The 21,637-nt window shown below is 42.5% G+C and overlaps 1 protein-coding gene across 1 annotated transcript in view; it reads left to right on the top strand.

Moving 5' to 3' along the window:
• Positions 1-21,637, top strand: part of GRIN3A (glutamate ionotropic receptor NMDA type subunit 3A) — a 132,762-nt gene that overhangs the window by 64,747 nt on the left and 46,378 nt on the right. The window lies entirely within an intron of this gene.

The raw sequence follows: 21,637 nt of genomic DNA on the forward strand, positions 1-21,637 counted from the left end.
TCCAGTTTGATGATCAAACATTGGAAAAAAATATAATTTCATAGATTTCATAGACATTCAGGCTGGAAGGGACCCTGGAGGATCATCGAGTCCAGCCCCCTGCCCCATGGGCAGGAAGTCAGCAGGGATCATAGGATCCCAGCAAGATAAGCATCCAAATGTGTCTTGAAGGCGTTCAAGGTAGGTGCTTGAACCACCTCCAGCGGCAGTCTATTCCAGACTTTGAGGGCTCGGACAGTAAAGAAGTTCTTCCTTATGTCCAGCCTGAAACGGTCACGGCAGAATTTGTGACCGTTCTATCTTGTCATCCCTTGGGGCACTCTGGTGAACAGACGTTCCCCCAGATCCTGATGAGCACCCCTGATAAGCTTATAGGTGGCCACCAGATCACCCCTGAGCCTGTGCTTTTCCAGGCTGAATAGCCCCATGGCTCTCAGCCTCTCATCATAAGGTCTGTTTTCCAGACCTCTGATCATGCACGTGGCTCTCCTCTGCACTCTCTCAAGCTTCTCCACATCCTTTTTGAATTGTGGAGCCCAAAACTGGATGCAGTACTCCAGCTGCAGCCTAACCAAGGCCGAGTACAAGGGGAGAATGACATCCCCGGATTTGTTTGAGAAGGATCTATGGATGCAAGCCAGCGTTTTGCTTGCTTTACAAGACGCAGCATCACATTGAAGGCTCATGTTCATCTTGTGGTCAATTATGACTCCCAAGTCCCTTTCATCTCTAGCGCTAGTCACTATAGCACTGCCAAGCCTATAAGGATGCTGCAGGTTTTTCCTCCCAAGGTGGAGAACCTTGCATTTTTCGATGTTGAACACCATCAGGTTCTTGTCCTCCCATTTCATGAACCTGTCAAGATCTGCCTGGATCACCCTCCTGTCCTCAGGTGTGGGTGCTTTACCCCAGAGTTTGGTGTTGTCGGCAAACTTGGCCAGTCCGCTTCTGATACCAATGTCCACATCATTGATGAAGATGTTAAATAGTATAGACCCTAGGACAGAGCCTTGAGAGACCCCACTGGTCACAGCGCGCCAAGATGATTGACTTCCATCAACCACCACCCTCTGAGTCCTGCCACGGAGCCAATTCCCCGGCCAGCAGATCGTGGTGAGGTCGAGGCCGCAGTTAGCCAGGATTGCCAAGCGGTGATCATGGGATACCAGATTGAAGGCTTTTTTGAAGTCAAGATATACGACATCAATCTCTTCCCCCTTGTCCAGGTGATAGGGCACCTGGTCATAAATGGAAATGAGATTGGTCAAGCAAGACCTACCTGCAACAAACCCATGTTGGGTATCCCTCAGGATATTGTCATCAGGTAGTCTGTTAAGGATGGCCTCTGATAATCTTTTCCAAGACCGTCCCCAGGATAGAGGTCAGGCTGATGGGCCTGTAGTTCACCAGATTTACTTTCCTCCCTTTCTTGAAGATAGGCATAACATTGGCCTTTGTCCAATCTTCGGGCACTTCACCAGAGCACCAGGAGTTCTCAAAGATCTGTGCCAGGGGCTGAGCTATGATGCTTGCCAGCTTCTTGAGTACCCTTGGGTGTAAACCGTCAGGGCTGGCTGACGTGAAGGCGTCCAGTCTATCGAGGTGTTCCTTCACGAGGTCAGCTTCAATGAAGGGCAAGGAATCTCCCTCACCTGGGCCTCCCTGACCCACATTGGGCAGGGGCGTCCCATGGGACTGGTAAAAGACTGACGCAAAGTACCCATTAAACAAGTTTACTTTTTTATGGGCATCGGTTGTCAGTTGTCCCATCTGGTTTAGCAAGGGTCCAGTGTTGCCTTTGCTTTTCCTCCGGCTCCCCACATATCTAAAAACGGACTTTTTATTGTCCATGATATTTATAGCTAGCTGGAGTTCTGTCACAGCCTTGGCTTTCCTGGTTTGCTCTCTGCAGGTCTGAACCAGAGCAGATTATTCCTCCTTGGTGGTGGTTCCAGTTCTCCATCCTTTGTAGGTCTTCCTTTTAAGACACAGGTCTTCCTTTTAATGAAAAAGAAGTTTTAATACTGCTGTGCACCCGGTACAATAGTTTCTTCTTGACCATATTTCCTGAACTTCCTTTTAAGAATGTCACATGATACAGTGTCAAAAGCCTTACCAAAATGAACGTATGTTCTATCTATTGCTTCTACCATATCCACAAAGCCTGTTATCCTGCCAGAGGAGGAAATAATTTTGTTTTGACATTATATGATTCATAGATGTTAGGGTCGGAAGGGACCTCAATAGATCATCGAGTCCGACCCCCTGCATAAGCAGGAAAGAGTGCTGGGTCTAGATGACCCCAGCTAGATGCTCATCTAACCTCCTCTTGAAGACCCCCAGGGTAGGGGAGAGCACCACCTCCCTGAATAATCTGCGTTTCTTGTTCCTTTTAGCCTTATTATCTTTTGGGTTCTTAAAATGCCTTGCTTGACTATTTGTTCCAGTATCTTTCCAGGAAATGAAATTAGCTTGAGTGGTATATAATTCCCATGGCTCCCCTTTTTCCCTTTGTAAAGACAGACACCATATTTACCCTGTTCCAGTATTCTGGAAACTCCTTCACAATCTCTCAAAAACTAATCATTCACAAATCTGGGATTGCTTCAGTAAGTTCCATAAGTACTCTTGAGTAAATTTAATGCATAGGCAATTTGAAAGCATCTGACTTATCTAAGTAATCTCTACTCCCTTCTTTTGCTCTTCTAGCATGAGTTCTTACCCCTTGGTGACCAAGCAACCCGTTTTTATTACCTGATCAAAGCTAACCTCTTTAGGGAAGACTGAACCAAAAAGGCAATAAGAGTTCTTGGTATCATCTATTATTACTTCTTCCTCTCCACAAAGGCCAAGTGCACCAGCTCTTTTCATAGATTCATAGATGTTAGGGTTGGAAGGGACCTCAATAGGTCATCGAGTCCGACCCCCTGCATAGGCAGGAAAGAGTGCTGGGTTCAGATGACCCCAGCCAGATGCCTATCTAACCTCCTCTTGAAGACCCCCAGGGTAGGGGAGAGCACCACCTCCCTTGGGAGCCCATTCCAGATTTTGGCCGCTCTAACTATGAAGAAGTTCTTCCTAATGTGCAGTCTAAATCTGCTCTCTGCTAGCTTATGGCCATTATTTCTTGTGACCCCCAGGGGCGCCTTGGTGAGTACAGCCTCACCAATTCCCTTCTGTGCCCCCAAGATAAATTTATAGGCAGTCACAAGGTCACCTCTCAACCTTCTCTTGCGGAGGCTGAAGAGGTGCAGGTGCCCCAGTCTCTCCTCGTAGGGCTTGGCCTGCAAGCCCTTTCACCATACGAGTGGCCCTTCTCTGGACCCTCTCCAGGTTATCCACATCCCTCTTGAAGTGTGGCGCCCAAAACTACATGCTGTATTCCAACTGCGGTCTGACCAGCGCCTGATAGAGGGGTAGTATCACCTCCTTGGTTCTATTTGTCATGCACTTACCGATGCATGATGAAGCGCAGTTAGCTTTTCTGATGACTTCTTCACACTGATGACTCATATTCATCTTGGAGTCCACTAGGACTCCAAGATACCTTTCTGCTTCCATGCTACCAAGAAAGTCAGTTCCTAGGCAGTAGGTGTGCTGGACATTTTTCTTCCCTAGGTGCAGCACTTTGCATTTCTCCTTGTTAAATTGCATTCTATTGTTTTCTGCCCACTTGTCCAACCTGTCCAGGTCTGCTTGCAGCTGTTCCCTGCCCTCCGGCATGTCCACTTCTCCCCACAGTTTTGTATCATCCACAGACTTGGACAGAATACACTTCACTCCCAAGTCCAAGTCACCGATGAAGACATTGAAAAGTATCGGTCCAAGGACCGAGCCCTGTGGGACCCCACTGCCCACATCCTTCCAGGTCGATACTGACCCATCCACCACCACTCTCTGGGTTCGACCCTCTAGCCAATTTGCCACCCACCGGACTGTGTAATCATCCAAGTCACAGCCTCTTAACTTGTTCCCCAGTATGGGGTGGGATACCATATCGAAGGCATTCCTGAAGTCTAAGTAGATGATGTCAACCCCTACTCCTGCATCCAGGTGTTTTGTAACCTGGTCATAAAAAGAGACTAGATTAGTCAGGCATGATCTACCTGCTATGAACCCGTGCTGGTTTCCCCTCAGCATAATTTTTCCTGCTGGGCTCTCACATATATGAGCCTTAATAATCTTTTCAAAGACTTTGCCAAGGATGGAGGTGAGACTGACTGGCCTATAGTTGCCTGGATCCTCCTTCCTCCCTTTCTTGAAATTAGGGACCACACTGGCCCTTTTCCAGTCCTCCGGGACCTGGCCCGCGTGCCACAAGTGCTCAAATATTCTTGCCAGTGGTTGTGCAATGACATCAGCCAGTGCCTTCAGTACCCTCAGATGGAGCTCATCCGGGCCTGCCGACTTAAATGCATCCAGTTCTTCCAAGTGACTCTGCAATATCTCAGGGTCAGCACTTGGTAGTCTGGTGCCCTGCTGTTGTCTCTCTACAATCCCATTGTGAGACTTGTCTTGCCCCTCGTTTAGGTCTTCCTCTTATTACTAATGCATCTAAATGTTTTCTTGTTACCCATTTATGTCCCTTGCTAGTTGTATGTCAAGTACAACTTGGCCTTCATGATTTCATCCATACACATTCCGTTCTTGTTCTGTTCTTTTATGCTCGTCCTTATTCATTTGACATAGTTTCCATTTTTTTGTATAATTCCTTCTTGTGTTGAAGAACTTGTGATTTTGCCATTTTGCAATTTTCTAAGCTTATTGAAGTCTGATCTCTTAAAGCCTACTGCCTTTATTCCATTGTTCTCCCTCCCAAGAAGCAGAAACTCTTGCCATTTCATGATCACCATCACACTGGTCTTCTACCTTCATGTTCTCAAATCAGCTCCTTCATATTGATCAGAATCAAATCAGTAAGAGCCTCACCATCTAGTTGCCTTCTCCACAATCTGTGCTAAGCAGTTGTCCAGAACACAGTCCAGTAACTTGCTACTTCCACCTTGGGTTTACCAATTTGAAAAAATTAAGCTTTACCTGGTACACAAGATAATGAAATAGGAAAAGAGTATAGTCTACCCTCAAAGTGTACAGTAAAGGCTGCTCCAGTTAATGGACACCCCCCCCGCCCCCCCAAAAAATCACCACATTTGGGAGCCCATCCTGAATTACAGCAATCCCATGCAACCTTACCTCAGGCTACAATCCGCAGCAGGAACCAGAGAATAACATCATCACAAAGGAAGTCCATAGGCTGTAACTATTTCCATTCTCTATCGCTTTTTTCTGTTAACTCTTAAAGTAAGATGAAAAATAGGCTCTTTATAAGTACTTACAAAGAAACCGGAAATGTTGAGAGTTTACAGTATTTGGCAGGCTATTATTATGTATTATAGAATGGCTCTGTCATTCTGCAGGCATATATGGTCCATAATTTCCATTTCTGCTGTTTCTGTTTTCTCTTGCATCTACCATATTTTCTCATATACCACACACTTTCAAATACAACATGAACCTTGTTTCCAGAAAGCAGAATGTAGAAAAATACATTTCTACAGAGGCCTGGCTAACTATGTGACAGAGTAAGTCTTCTTGGAAACAGAGTGTCCAGGAAGTGAGACATTCCAGATTCAGTCTGGGTAAGGTAACAGGAACTTTCTGGTGTGGCAGGCCAGCAATAAGGGTAGGCCCCAAACCATTGCAAGTGCAGTAGTAAGACTGTTACTTCACTACAGTAAGTAATTTTTTATATTAGTTCCTGTAAATAATAAAGTGCTGTTTCTACACCACAAGGCTCATCAAGCTACTGTATACAGGAACTAACTTGCCCTAAACAGCTCAGTTGCTCCTTCAGGCACAAGCAACAGTGCTCAGCCAATAGTGGCTGTGACAGCGTTAATACTGGACCCAGTCCTGATGCTTGCTGAGCCACAAAGAAGGTCTGATTTAGGGTAAAAGAGTGCATATAGTATGTGAGTAAATATGGTATTAATTCATAATCCAGAGGGTTTTATAGGCTGCTTGGAAAGAATCATCCATTAGCATAACCATGGTCTCATCACAATAAGCTAGTCCCTGAATTTAAAGGGCCTGAAAGAAAAAACACTGTACTTTTTGCCTATGATAAACAAAGAGATGCCCCAGTTCCCTCAGTCAGAACAGAACACTTAACTCTCAACTAAAAAAGGAGTTGCAAAGTTTATTTACAGATGTGAAGAATACATCTTAGAGCCAAATCATGTCAAATCCCCCAGCTACTCATCTGAATCCCTGAAGTTCATCTAAATCTTCCCCACATTATCACATCATTTCTGTCCACTATGTTTGCCATAATACTGGTTTTTTGTGTCTGCATAACTTAGCTCCTCTTCAGCAAAAGATTGTTGGTCTACATCTCCACTCCCAAACTAGAGAATCTATGAACAACTTTTTGATCAGTTTGTACCTTTTGTCCTGTCCAATTTGGAAGGCTCTACCAGGAGTTAAAACTCCCTCCAACCTGGCTCTCAAGAACATTCAGACCTTTCACCACATTAAGATACAACCTGATAGGAAAAAGTATTTTATACATACCATTAAACTCCCCTAGTGTTCTGCCTTTGTTGGAATGATGGGTCTCACTGTTAGATTTGATCGTTCACCCAAAAAGAAAAATTGGGTCACACACATATTCATACATTTTTCATCATTAACAGCATGCGGCTGCAGCAAACCTAGTGATGCTGGCTGTATGAATGCATACTATACAATTCTATAAGAACATGACTAGATCTAAGTCAGAATACCTATAGTAATTAGGATATACGTAGATGCCTGTCTAAAAACCGAGCCCCTTATTCTTCTCAGGGAGCTGTTCCTTGCCAAGCTCTTTAATAACATTCAGCCCTAGTTTTATAAAAGAACACAGAAAACATATTTCAGATTGTATCTTTCATTTTACTGCTATAACTGCACACAATCTTCCATTTATTCTTGTTTCTTCTGGAATCTCGGAATCACACTGTTTTTGTTGATGTTAAATTGGTGGAATAAGAATTTTACCCTTAAGTGTACAATTATGTTGTATTAAAATGCGCTACTTGAGAAGTGTGCTTACTTTAAAGTTCCTTTGTGCCTTAGCAACAACATTATGCTCAGACAATGGTTAAAAAAGCCACCTTTCAAAACTTATACTCTCTACCATGGGTGACAGACATTTTTACAAAGGGAAGACTAGAAGAATAATGTAAAGAAATGAATAAGAGCAGAGAAATAGAGAAGCAGGAGTTCCTGGAGTGATAAGCTGAAAAAGAAGCATATTTGGCCAAGTGCCTTAGTACCTTCTGTTCCTAATAGCAATCCTTTGAGCCTATACACCGAGTATTAGTTTTGGTCAGTCCTACTTTAAATACACACCTGTCAAACATTTCCTGCCTGGTTTGGTTTCCAATGATATTTTATAGAAGAGAACAAAATGCAAGTGAACCATAGGAATGATTTAGGCCCACTCCAACAGAGTTGTTAGACATATGCTTAACTTAAGCTTATGAGTAATCACATTGTTCTATGGGACCACTCAACTTCTTGAAGAGTTTTTTCTGTTCCTTTCTCCAAAGAGCTTGAAATTTCCAGCAAAAACATATGAGTATTTCAGATGAAGTAATGGGCTTGGATCACAAACTTCCTGTGAATCAGGGCTTTAGACTAAATTCTCTGAAGCAGGAACCTTGTCTTCATACTTGTTATTAAAGAGTATGATATATTTTAGCAAAAACTTGAGTAGATCTGCGACTGTCTATACAATTTGAAACAACAACACTTTTGTAGAAGATCAGAGGATGAAAGGTGTATTTCCAGTGTGCCCCCTTGGTGACTAATACAGCAAGTAAAGCTGAATATAAGAACAGGCTTTCCAACAGGTGAACAGACACCTGGCCTTTCTTTTCCTCATTCATGTAAATAGTGTTTCAATAATTCAGTAGGCATTACATGTCCTATGTTACTGTCACATTGATCTGACAGCTGTCAGCTTCCCTTTCCTATCCCTAGAGCCCAGTTTAGCATTTCTTTTTATTAATTTAGTTGGGGATGCTTTCTTAGCAATCAGAAGAGAAATCAAAGCACCTCTCAAGGATGCCATCACTGATCCTCAAATTGTATTCCTCATAGAGACATTATACAGGAATAGTGAAACTGATTTAATCAAGAAACAAGGGAACTGTGATATAAAAGCCTGACTCAAAGCGTACCAGAGTTGATGTCTACCTTCCCATTAACTTCAGCGGCCTTTGGATTAGGACTTCATTCTTCAAAGTCTCCAATTCCTTCCTCCCAGTCTGCTTTATCTTTGGAATTTGAAGATGTATTTGAAAAGTTTGCAGTAGATTTTGATTAAAGAAAGATATTACTTTCATCCTGACTAAAATAGGAACTATCAGATATGTCAGAAGGAAGTCTGATTTCATGAGCTATCTAACCTAAATCTGCAAACCCAATAGCTTTGAATATTTGGATAAGAACCTGAATCATGCCCACAAACCTTATGTGAATTGCTTTGCTTTTCAATAGACACTTTTCAAAAAACCTAATTGATGGAAGAACAGCTTCGTCTGCCCTAGGAGCCATTTTTTCTCTCCTTGGCTGCATTCTATGACCTGTCCACAAGTCTACAACCCTTGTTCAGTGGTAGGTTGGGATATTATTTATCTCCCATATACCATTTCAGAAGGTCCTGGGTAACCCTGTCTCCCTAGAAGCCATCTTTACAGTATGTGAATGGAATCATTTGCTAAACCCTTAAATCCAGTGGCACAGCAAAAAGAAAGGGCTACAAGGAACGGAAAAAAGGGTTTACTAATGAAGTGGCACTGTGGAAAACTTCCTGGTTTCTGGGGTATGTCACCCTCTTTCTTATACTGCAGGGGCAGGAAAAGCTGTCTCTTCACTTCTGTACTGCCTCTGGTGACTGTATTGGACTCAGAGGACACCTACACATGTGCAGCAAGGCTGCTGTAACCCACTGTCATTACAGCGCATCGGAGCGGACTCAATTAATTGACTCTGCTGGAGCATGGTAACTACCATGCTCCAGCAGACTCCAGCATTACATGTATCAGTGTCCCCACACTGAAAGATGATGGCAGCAGCACTTTAACTAAAGCTCATCAAATGAGCTTTGGTTAAAGTGCGCCTGCCGACATTTTTCAGTGCAGGAACACATGAGATGCTATGGGCACTTCAATTAGAGCGGCTCTTAGACCAACTCTAATATTTCTAGGCTTCTTAGATGCAGGCTCTCCCTTGGCTTCAACCCACTTACAAATTTCAGCTGAGCTTTAGCACAGCTATAAACCTCTAGTCATGCCACTGTCAAAGATGTGCAAAGCCCTATTGACAGTGAACCATTTTGAGCTTCAAAGGCTTGTATAGACTGTAGCTTTCATTTTTCCTTTAAAAAAAGGAAAAAACACCCAATTATGGGCCTGATCCAAGAGCACCTGAAGGTTGAGGACTTACTTTCTTGGGGTATGTCCCCAACCTCTTCTAACTCATTGCAATTCAATCATTTGTCCATACACAAACTCAAGCTGAATTATATTGATGCTGTGGTCATTTAATTTACAAACTACAGACCATCCATTAAAAATTAATTTGCACTGTAGCACACACTTTTTCTGAGCATAGACATTTAAAGTTCTGACCAAATATCTATTGACAGAAGCTGAAAGTCTTCCATTGATGCCAATAGGGTTTGGATCACACCCCTGGACTTGAGCAGTGTTTTATTTTTAAGTTGCACCTGGTCAGCTAGTAATTCTTATGGTATGTGTTTCTCTGCATGAATTTGACAGAAGCAGCATGGTAATAACTCATGGCATTGTACCACTTAATGAGTGTGCAATGCCCAACTGATTTGCCAGTAAATTGCTAGCACTCTGAACTCAAGGGGATGTTAACATTTTGCAGGTTGGATATAAAACATGAAAACAATTAAGTGCCAAAGGAAAGGCACAGAACAGGGGGTGCATTTTTCTGTGTCACAGGCAATATGAATAAAAAGCAGCTGTGACTTCCAGAACTCCATCATCCTCAGGTGCTAGGGATGTCATAAACCACTAGGGAAGTTAATGAAGTCACTACAACTGCCTGATCAAGTCACATCCCTGCCATTCTACTCTTGGCTTGTTTTTATTTGGTAAAATTATTAAACGCAAACCCCTGATCCATAGCATGGCACTATTCTTCAAAGTTCTCCTTCCCTCCCTGCTGCTCCCCGCTACTGCCACAGCAGCTGTTCCCCTCCACCATGTGCCACCTCCTTCTCCTCAACTATTCTTTCACTGCCATCAGATGTTTTTCCCTGCTGTTAGTGCTTCATCAGCAGCACTATACCAGAAGCTGTACTCCCTGCCACACTAGTCATTTGATCCAAAACCCATTGAAATGGTTCCCATCATCTTCAGCCCATTTTGGCTTAGGCCACAGTTGCTGTTCTTTCAGCACCAGTGGGGATGAGTGGAGTTCGTGCTTCCCCAGCAGACTCCATGTCTATACATTCCACATTGTGTTGCTTTCTGTCACCTGGACTGCAATGCATTTATCCTATATATTATCTAAGAATAATAAGCCTGGCATTAGAAATATCAACTGCATTGTATGTGGAACTCTGAACCTCTCAAATTACTTAAACTGGAGGAGACATAAGGCTGGGAAAGTACAATGCATGGAATTATTACAGGAGAATCCAGATCATTCATATCTGTATAGTTCACAATCCACTTAATTTGCAGCAAGTGGCTGATGTTAGCATGAACTGCTTTGCTGATCTCTATGGCTTTTACTCCAAAGGATATTGCTTCTCACTCAGCTGAGCTCACCAGTAATCCTACACAGCTAATCAGAGAAGTGGCACCCTTTAAATTACAAGCCACAGTAAGCAGCTGGAGCATCTCAAGGGTTTGCTTTACTAGTTCACAAAACTTCATTTTTGCAGGGGGTAAAGAAAATACCCCTGCAAGGTAACTGGGTTCTATTGTATCCATCAATGTTTTTTACCCTCCTTGTATACCACTTGTCTCTTTCAAAATTCAGCAAGTGATATCTAACACAGCCTTAAAATCCAGCATAGATTTCTCAAATATGCCAAGATGAACCATCAGCAATAAGGAAGTCTGAAAATGCTGACAGCTAAAAGCTAATCACATTTCAGCCAAGTGCCCTCTCATCTTTTAACAGTGTGAAACAGCATGTATTCCTTTCATAGATAGTGCAGAGTGCATAACCTTTGCCAGCATTTAAATGTCACCTTAAAGAACCAAGTTTGATCAACTTCCATGATACATGGTACTGTGTCACAGAGGTGGTTAGCCATGTTAGTCTAAAGGCAGCCATGTTAGTCTGAAGGCAGGCAGAAGGCAGGACTCAGTGGTACCTTAGAGACTAACTGGTTCAGACAGACATGAGCTTTTGTAGGCAGCAACCTAATTTGTCAGATGCTACAAATGGATATCCTGATCCAAAGTCCACTTTAGCAGCAATTTAACGATGCATTAAATTTGGACCCAAGAAATCTGGGTTTGCTATGTTCATTCATAGCATCCGACAAAGCAGGTTGATGCTATAAAAGCTCATGTTTCTCTGGATGAGTTAGCCGAAGGTGCCACCCTGCCCTGCCTTCTGCCATTTTTCTCATCAGAAGCTCATTGTGCTGGGTGCCAGTACAAATTCACACAATCACTATCTGAATAGTATATACTCTAACTAGATCAGGCAGGGCCTTGTTACACATTAATTTTAGGTAGCTCCTGGAGCTCTTAACCCCTAGATTGTCCACACATTAACACCTGAAACTAGTTTTAGCATCCTTTCAGCAGCTTAAAGTTGTGCCATTCCAGAGTCAATTTATCTCTTATCCGTGTTACCCAGCACATGTTCCATTAATGTGTGGCCACTCCCCAAAAATGAGCCTCCCAAGTTGAAGCCCTCCAGCATCCTAGGATGCCCCCTCCTCCACCCTCCTGTTCTATGTGGACAAACTTTCTGTGTAGGACTTCTTTCCCAGGGCCAGGGCAGTAGCTACCCACAAAATGCTTTCCCTCACTACTCCCACCTCCCAGCCACCCTAAGAGTACAACCAGAACTCTCAACCCCAAATCCCAATTTATTAAAACATGAGACCTTTGAATTACTTCCTCTTTATTTCTTTTTTCATTCTTTTTTTAACTTATTTGTATTTTATTCTTTAGTGGCTGACTTCTTTTATTTCAACACCCTTCCCCCACTCCCATTTCATCACCCACCCCATTGCATTGACTATCCAGCTCTCAGCTTCATGTCATTCCTCCCTTCCCCACTCCCTCCTGCAACCACTCTCCCACACACCTGCATCCAAAACAGGGGTAGAAGCCTGTCCCAACTCACCAGCCCAGTAGTGATAACTCATAATTGTAGCTTCTAGTCTGGCTCCTGCTTGCCAAGCCCCTAGTGGTAAGTCACAAATATGCAGGTGGGGGACAGTCAGAGGTTTTTAGCCTTAAGGTGAGATTGCTCCAAACTCGAGCTAGCACTAACACGAATCAACATTTGAGCAGCTCAAAGTGTAACAAGACCCAGAGTCAAGAAGAGGAGTATACCACAGATTCATCAGCAACATTGTCCAAACAAACTGTTGGACAAAAGCCCAATGTATGGGTTCAGCAACCAAGGTCTTTATTAAGTGACGCAACTAGATCAAGTGGGAAAAAGCAATGTTCTATCTAAAATCATTCATACTCACACACATACACACAGGCCAATCCACTGGTGCTCCAGTTCAGTCACAATGGCTAGTCCCAGTGCCTCTTGACACGATGAGCTTATGGGAGGGATGCTGGTAGTTTTCTCCTGAGTTGATGTGAATGGCATGCAGGGTCATCAGGGCAGGTCTTCACTGGCTTTGTATCCAGACAGACTGCTGCAGTGCCTCTGGCAACCTGCGCAGTCAGTCACCTTGTTGCTGTTAAGCTGAGCTGCTGAGTTGACTTCATCAAAACTCACAGTCATCTGGTTACATACATCATGGCTTAGGCATGCAGATGGACGGATGGTGAGGAATCACTTGTTTTACAGCCTCCTTAGACAAGGAGACAGGGAGTCTGCTCTGCGTCTTAGCTTCTTGTAGATGGTTTATTTGTTCTTATCTTCCTGTTGTCAAGGCTGCTTTCTCAGCAGACTGGGGATGCTTGAAACCATATTCATTCACTCACTCACGCATTCATCTAAAATGATTTTTTAATGTCTCAACAAAATCAGTAGGACCCATTTCAGATCAGTTTAAAACAACTAAATAGCAAAGATATATATTCTAAATTGGGTAGCGGTTGAGGAGCTGGTGGGGGTAGAGGAGAGAGGGAATGAAAGGAAACCTTTCTATCCCATCTGAAAAATTCCACTTGTAATATAACAGGCCTAGATTCCTTCAGTGGACCTGTTCTCATCAGCCTAGCAACACTGACTTCGCAGCTGGAATAGTCCAGGGTTTTATAGAGAGCATCCCTACCCCAAATCCTTTTCAGGGAAAGGAAGTCCTTCCCTTCTCTCTAAGAGAAGAATAGTTTGTCAATCTAATTTTTCCCCATCACTCCTGGATTTATAAGGACTTCAATTCCCCCCCAAAAGTATCCCTACTTACAGATAGGGAGCAGATCAAAAGGGTAGACTAAGTGACTCAAACCCAGATTTCCTAGTTCCAATCTGATAAAGTGCTGCTAAACTGGACTTGAGGGGAAAAAATGTATAGCCCCTTAGGAATTAACTATTTTCCTAAAACATGTCAATTTTACATACAGCTATTTGTGCTTAATACCTTACTATTTCCAACCTTGCAAAGGAGCAGAATAGCTTGTCAAAAGTCCTTCTGTCCAGAAAACACTTCAATGCTATTAAATAACATACAAGTGTATACTTGTATTTATACTCACAAAAGGTGTTTTGAAGCTGGAGCTGTTTGCACTGAAGCAAAGCACAATAACTCAAACAGTGGAACAGACTCCATAAATTAATACCTATCACAGAAAATGTCTCTTTTTGTTGAAGGATTTTGACTATCTCTAGAGGAAGCACTTGGAGCCTGACTTTTGAAGTAGCTATTTTTCTACAATAACTGAATTGCAATTTTGCCATCAACTGCGTGTTACTCTTAATGGTCCCCCACTATTTCACATTCTGCTATTGCACATCTATCAAAATACAGAAAAAAAAATCATGATAAGAATTTGAAACCCCAGAAGTTACATTGCTTCTGCAGCACAATGAGGAGCAGAAGGAGTACATCATTATTCTTGTCACTAAGGTCAGCTAATGTGACTCTGCACTCTCCCAGGTATATCTGGGAGAATTGTAGCTTTTCTATGGAGGGACAAATCTCATTCTCTTTACCTATATATTCCAGTTGGATTTTATGTAATTAATGCCAGCAGGATGTGGTTCTAAATCATTTTTCTGAGTATAACTGCTCACTAACTTCATAACAATCTTATAAATTACACCAGCTAAGGAATTTGCATGTGTAAATTCAAAATGGCTGGAATTTAACCAGGTTCAGCAGTTCTGGATTGGCAGGAGGACTTGTCAATCTATGGTTCAGCTTCCCCCAGCACCTCTTGTGATAATGCTGTAATGAAGCATCTTCAGTTACCCAAGAAGCATCCCAAATTCTATTCTGAAGCCTTTCTAGGAATCCACCTGTAGACTACTTGTCTCTCATTCCAGGTGTTTCTCTACCTACAAGCGATAGAAGAAATAGGGTGCAGAAGAGCCAGAAGCCAAGAATAGGCAATTGTAGGATTGTTGCTACTACACTGTCTGTGCTCAAGACCTTCACGCCCAGATACCACTCTCAGGAGACTCTGCACAAGCCATTGCCACTTCTCTATCTGTCCCCCATTTACATCCCAACAACCTCCTCTACCTCTAAAATATATGTGTGAATTTTCATACAAATAGGAATCTCTCAAGTTTTCAGATGCTTCCAAAAAAATTAACAAGCCACAACTCTTTCAAAATTCACAGTAAAATAATTGTTGAAAGCTTCTGCATAAGATTTCCGCATGGCTTTTTACTGAAGTTTTTGCCCAGCACTATAAGAAATTGTGTTTGCTAAGCTGAAGAGAATCCAGAACCCACCTCTGCTCAGACAACCCTATGAGAAACATAAGTCCTGCCTAATTCCCCTCTTATGAGGCAAATTACTGCACTGCTACCCCATATGCCGAGTGCAACAGACCCATTTTGAAATGTTGGTGCTCCGATAGATTATCAGTGTTTCACAGCAGCCCTCCATGCACTAGCCCTGTGCAGGGGGTAACATCTACAGATGAACACTTGCTTGAGATTCTATACCACCATGGCTCCATAGCAAGTGTCGTAGTGGAGTTGCTATGAGCGTACCTAGACTCCGGCCTCAGACGAACTTTAAGTATTGGGCCCCACTTCACCAGAGATAATGATAATAATAATTGAACAACAGAAAAAAAATATTACCATTTTCAAGCCCCATTTCTGTCTGGGCCCCAGGCAACTGCCGGTTCACCCATGCCTATGTCCAGTTCTGCTCTGTCTATGCATAAGGCGGCCATAAAGCCAAGAGAGTGAGTGATTGTTCAAAGCATAAAACCTCCAGCTGAAGCGTTCTCAAATTTCTATTGTACTTTTCATCCAAGGTTGGAGGAAAAGTTTTGAAATGTCTCTCAACCTTTTTAACCAGATTTACGTGAAAATAGGATTCTTTAAGCAGTGGAACTTAAGGAAGCTACCCTGCCTCTGGATCTGTCATTACAGAATGCAGTAACTGTCATTGTGCTCTGTCATATACTAGCTACCTACTGCTACTTTTCTCATCTTCATTCCAGAAAAATTCATATTAAGAAAAGAAGGTTAAGTATTTTTTTCTTGGTGGAGGGGCAGGGAAGGGGGAGAGAAGGACTGTGGCTAAACAGAAGCTAGAATTATTATAATTGCTCAAGCAGAAGGTTAACCCACACGATGCCACAAATATTCTTTCTTTTTGACCAGTAAGATGGATCAAATGGGTCTTTGACTTGGCTACAGTTAGGCAGCTATTATATACCACTGATCAAGTATTGGGAAAACATTTGCTAATTTAAAACAACTAAGAAGTAGGTTAATCTCACTGCCATGTAATTAATTGGAGCTCACATTTAAGCAATGCCACAAACAGTTGACCTGCAAGCTAAATGAATACTTGAAAATTCTCTGCAATTTTCCTTTGGTTTAAAATGAATGTGATCACGAAGTGGGAAACTGGGTGTTTACATTTCAAAGCTAGAATCCATAAGATCTATCAAACCTATAGGCCATATGATTTAAATACCTTTACCTACAGTAACTTTGAGACATCAGGGAATCTTCTCTTAAACTAAAATGCTTTTCTTAAAATATTACATCAGGATAGGACAGGATTTCATTTTTCTCTCACAAATTCCTATGCCTTATCTTTCTTTATCACTTTCCTAGCCAATTTTCTGTTGCATATCAATGGGGTCCCAAGATGACACTATATCAGTGCAGAATATTGGGAGCAGACCATACAGAAAGGGTGGACGGCAGATAAGACAAAGAAGATCAGTGCACCTAACAGCCACTGGTCCATGACAAGGACTCCCAGGCATTATAATAATGAAAACCACAGCAGGTATATGGAATATGAAGAGGCATAAGGAATTCCTTCTGTTTTTCAGTGATTAGGTTCTAGCTATGCAGATCTGAGAATGGATGTATATATATGGGAGATCATCAAAGAGCCCAATACCCTCTTGTCAGAATGAGAACATGACCAAATTGTCATGCCATTGTGCATGCTAGACTTGCTCTTCTGGAGCATGTGACACACAAGTCAAGATCCCAGCTTGCACTTCACAAATCCATCAGTGCTCTTCTACATAATAAGTCTGGGCCTTTGTGTTCTCAGTCAAACAGATGCTGTGAACACAGAGTTACTTCAGAATGCACTCTCTTTTTATTGCATAGGTGGGTAAGGAAATTCCCTGTCATAGTTTCTCATGTTTGTAAGTGTCTGTTGCTGTAGCAAATTCACATTCCTGTGCACATTTAGTACCACTAAGCCAACAGAATCTATGCATGTGCCCATTTTCTTCCAGCAGCATATTGGATCTCCTTCCTACAAAAGGAAGAAAATTTTTTAAAAATGTACATTTGACCACTCAACAAAGATTTTTATCATTGAAATTCAGAAGGAGTTCAGCATGATCTGAAGAGAAAATGGTGTTTGCTGTACTCGGTTCTGTTGGTAACTGCAGCATTATCAGTAGGCCAGCCTTTGCTCATCAGGTTATAAAATGACACTGCACAACCATGTACAAGATGCAGATGTAGTGCTCAGACAAGCCTAGAGCAATTCACGGCCTCTGTAACAGCACTGACATATCCTGAGGCATCCATGGCCTGTTTCGCTTTCTGATTGCCCTCAACATTTCATCCTGCATGATCTCTGCTTCACAGCCTGCTCAATCTACTAAGGAGCTGACATCTCTGTTTGTTCCCCTTCACCAGTTCAAGAATTCCTCACCAAGGGATCTTAGGCCCACCATCTCCCTCTACAGGAAAGACTAATAGAGGTTATTCATCCCTACACTCTCCCAGTGATAGCTTTCTTTGGAGACAATTCACCACTCTTCCTGCACCTTGGTGAGTCACTAGGCAAGGCATAGCCCCCTGCTCTTTCCCAACTCTGGTCCTCTAGCTTCTTCTGCTATGTCTGTAGAGGTGTGGTAAAGGGTGGTATTTTAATTAGATCAGGTCTTGGGAGCCACTCTAATTAAAACACCCCAAGCATCTCATGTATTCAGCATCCTGCATTTCAAAATGATGGTGGGGATGCTTTAACTAAAGCTCATTTGATGAGCTTTCGTTAAAATGCCTGTGCCATCATTTTGAAACACGGGATGCTGAATACACAAGACGCTGCAGCACGCTGGAGTGTTCCAATTAGAGCATCCCGTTTAACTGAACCTGCTCCAATGTGTTCAAAGCAGAACACATCAGAGCACATATATAGGCAGCCCCTTCTCAGCCTTCTCAGCTCCAGCATAAGGAAGTCAGTGAGCCAACCCACCAAATCCAGTCAGCCTCGTCCAGGCAATTCCTTAAGCTCTTTCCAAGGATCTGGAGGCCAGCTTGCACTTCTTCCTTCATCCTGTTGCCTTACCTGAAGTTGCCCTCTTAATCAGGTCCAGCTAGGTCAAGGGAACCAGACCCAATTTATATTACAATCAACTCTACACTGATACTGTATGCACCCAGAGAATTATTAAAAACAAACCTCACTAGAGTCAGTCACAGGGTGGCTGGTCACATTAGCACAGTCATTTTTGACATACAGGGAGACTGCTGGGATGGAATTCAAATCTGATAAACCAAGTCGCAGGTCCCCAATATCTGAGCTAAAGGAAAATTGCTATTAACTACCCAATATATTCCCTTTGGGAAAGCTAGTAGACAGCAGTAGTTTCACAAACACTTGAGCTGAACCAACCTTCTAACCAGTATGCAGACGTCTAAGTGTACACGCCAACTACTACAGTACATGCTACAGACCATGCTATCGCCGGCACGGGTATCATTTTTTTTAACTGTTTGCTACTGTATGCCAGGTATGCTGAGAAAGCACATCATCAAAAAGAATGCCTCATCAAGAGAGTCCAGAACAAGTGCACTTGTATTATATCAAGAAGCAAGTGTTTTTTTCCAGATCATGAGTATCTTCCTCTGCTCTAGGCCTTTAAACAGGGAACAAGCAAGTTCAGAGATGAGTAAATGTGGCTTATACCTATCTCTGTAGCAATCTGTATAACTGCCAGACACGACTCCTTGGCCTCCTGAACACCCTGAATACCTCAATAGCTGTCTGTAAGCCAATGCAAACCTTCATCCCTGTGATTTCAGCAATGTACTGTACTTTATCTAATTTTGTAGGATTTGATAGATACCTAGTGGGTGGGTTTCACTGTTGTGCTGGGCTGGTAACTATTTAAGCTTTTGCCAGGCAGCACTTGTCACCACCCTTCAAATTAATCTGCTGCAATTTAGGACATTTAGATTTAAAATAGACTTGAATCATTCAATGCAGGACAGCAGCAGGAGTATTCCTAGCCAAATCTCCAAGATACCATGGGTGGTACATATATAATAAATGTCAAGAGATGCCAGAGACCCACCCCTTTCTGTGTAACAATTAGTCAGCCTTCAGTTTGGCTAGACTTCAAATTAAAAATAAGAGAGAGTAAAGTGTATTATTTTTATACACTAGAAATACCTATAACTTGGGGTCCTCTACAACTATTTTCTCTAGGTAAAGTCATTATAGTACCCATTATTAGCACCATGCAAACATTAAAAAATAATGTATTAGATCACAAAATATAGAGGGTTTAAAAAAAATCAGTCCATTTAGGGTTGATTTTAATTTGTTATTGGTTCTGAGTCTAGACCTAAGGGCTAGAAACGTACTTGTTTAATGAAAGCAATGTTTGCATTGCATGACTCTGGGAGCTAGGGTTTTAAGAGGCACCATTAAATACTGCAAGGCTTTCAATAAAGTTATGGGAGTTAGCAACACTGCTTTGGGAAGTGTAAAAAGAAACCGTGTGGCACTGAGTCTCCTCAAGAGAAGACTGAAGAAAATATCACAGAAACACTGCCAACTTGAAAGTTTTGTAGTTGCTACTGAGACAAGGAAACTTTTAGGTGTTTGTAGCCAGAGGGGTTAGAGAAAATCATAATCGTCTCCAGGTTAATTTTGTGGATTTGGCAGCCCTTTGAGAGTGGGTGGGTTTCACTGTTGGGTTTACTATCCGCTACCTTTGTCTCATGCACCAGCACTGTGACACCACTCTCATGAATCCCTCTGTGAGGAGTTCAGAGACATACTCTTACCAAGGATGTTCACCAAGAAACAGAGCAAGACCACAGGTGATACTTCATCTACAGCTGCAAGATTCCTGTTTTCTGAAGAAGGCTGAGTGGGAGTAGCAGGGGCCTAGCCGGGTAACTGGGTGAGCTCCTTGTTTATACGGCCAGACAGGACATGAAAGTGGAGAGAAGTTGGTTCCTCCCCTTACCTTGTTTCCAAGGAAGGTTTAGGTGGTCAGCTGCTCCCTAAATGCAGACTTGGGTTCCCTTCAACCTTTCACTCACATCTTAGTTGAAATCACAGGCCCCTATCTCAAACCTTAACATTCACAAAGCATTTTGAAGGTGAAAAACATTAGTTAATGTTATTCTAATAAGATAAACACAAAAATCTTTAGTCACACTGGATATAATTTGGCCAGGAGAACCATGTTACATACAAGTGAAGTTCTACCAAAACCATCAAAACAGAACTTGGGGTGAATTTCACTGGCTTTACTTTGATTTTTCACCTGTACACTAGAGAACACAGATAGCTGTAGATACTGCAGCTGACACACGTGCTGTCAGCCTGACTAAAATCCATAAAGCATACTTCCTGAGCAATGGCCAGCGAATCCTTTCCTACAAACACACACTAAGTACTGAAACTCTGACTCGAAAGATGGCCAAGTAGTTCATATTTCATGCCCCTTCCATCCTTGATTTTTCTCCTGCAACTGCTCCAAAAAAAATGACCAAGTGGTGCTGATTGGTGCTGGGACATCTGTTTAGAACTGGACTGAGCCTAGTAATTCTTCTGCATGAATAGTCATCAGATGATAGCAGACTTGACTAAACAGGAATTGAACCAGATTTAAACCAGCAAATTTATGCAGAATGCTTCCATAATGTCCATAACGAGACACCCAATGCACAGTTGTTACTGCACAGTCATTTATTATTATAACCAAGTACTAAATGACTGCACAGAAACTAGCGTTACTTCACAGGAGCATCCCAGCACAGTTCCCTGATGCTTACTGTGCAGCAACTCATTACTACTGTGCAGTAGTAGTAACAAGCTACTGCACAGTAAGCGTGTTGTCTAAACACACCCTGTATCACCTAACCATTAAGCTAATTAGTCTCCCCGTCGCCCATACCATTTGGCACCTACCATTACTGGAAAAATGAAGTATACAGAGAGCCCAGAGTAACAAAATGCAGCCCCAAGCACCTGGTCCTGGCCCAAATCAGCACACTGAATGAGTTGATGACTGGTCTGTACCAATCAATTGGCTCTTTTGGGGTACCTGTACATATACCAAATGTCTACTCCGATGCATGCTAATTAGCACATCTTGGAGCAGCCTTGGTTAATCAGGTCTGCTGAAGCATGCTATTTAGCATATGCCAGCAGCCTCCATACCACATGTATTCAGCATCCTCACACTTCAAAATGGCAGCGGGGGCACTTTAAAGCTCATTGAACGAGCTTTAGTTAAACTGCCCCGCAGCCACTTTGCAACATAGGCATGCTGAATACACATGACATGGGAGGTGCTTTAATTAGAGCAGCTCTGTGATTAAAGCACCTGCAGTGTCACAGAGCTGCTCTAATTAAAGCACCTCCCCACCCTAGAGCACATGTAAAAAGACACCCTTCAACAGTAGTACCATACTTACTCAAATATAAAATGACCTTGACTATAAGATGATCCCTCCGATAATTAGATTCTATACATGGAAC

Source organism: Alligator mississippiensis, chromosome 3, assembly GCF_030867095.1.
Source record: "Alligator mississippiensis isolate rAllMis1 chromosome 3, rAllMis1, whole genome shotgun sequence".
In the NCBI taxonomy this organism is placed as follows: Eukaryota; Metazoa; Chordata; order Crocodylia; family Alligatoridae; genus Alligator; species Alligator mississippiensis.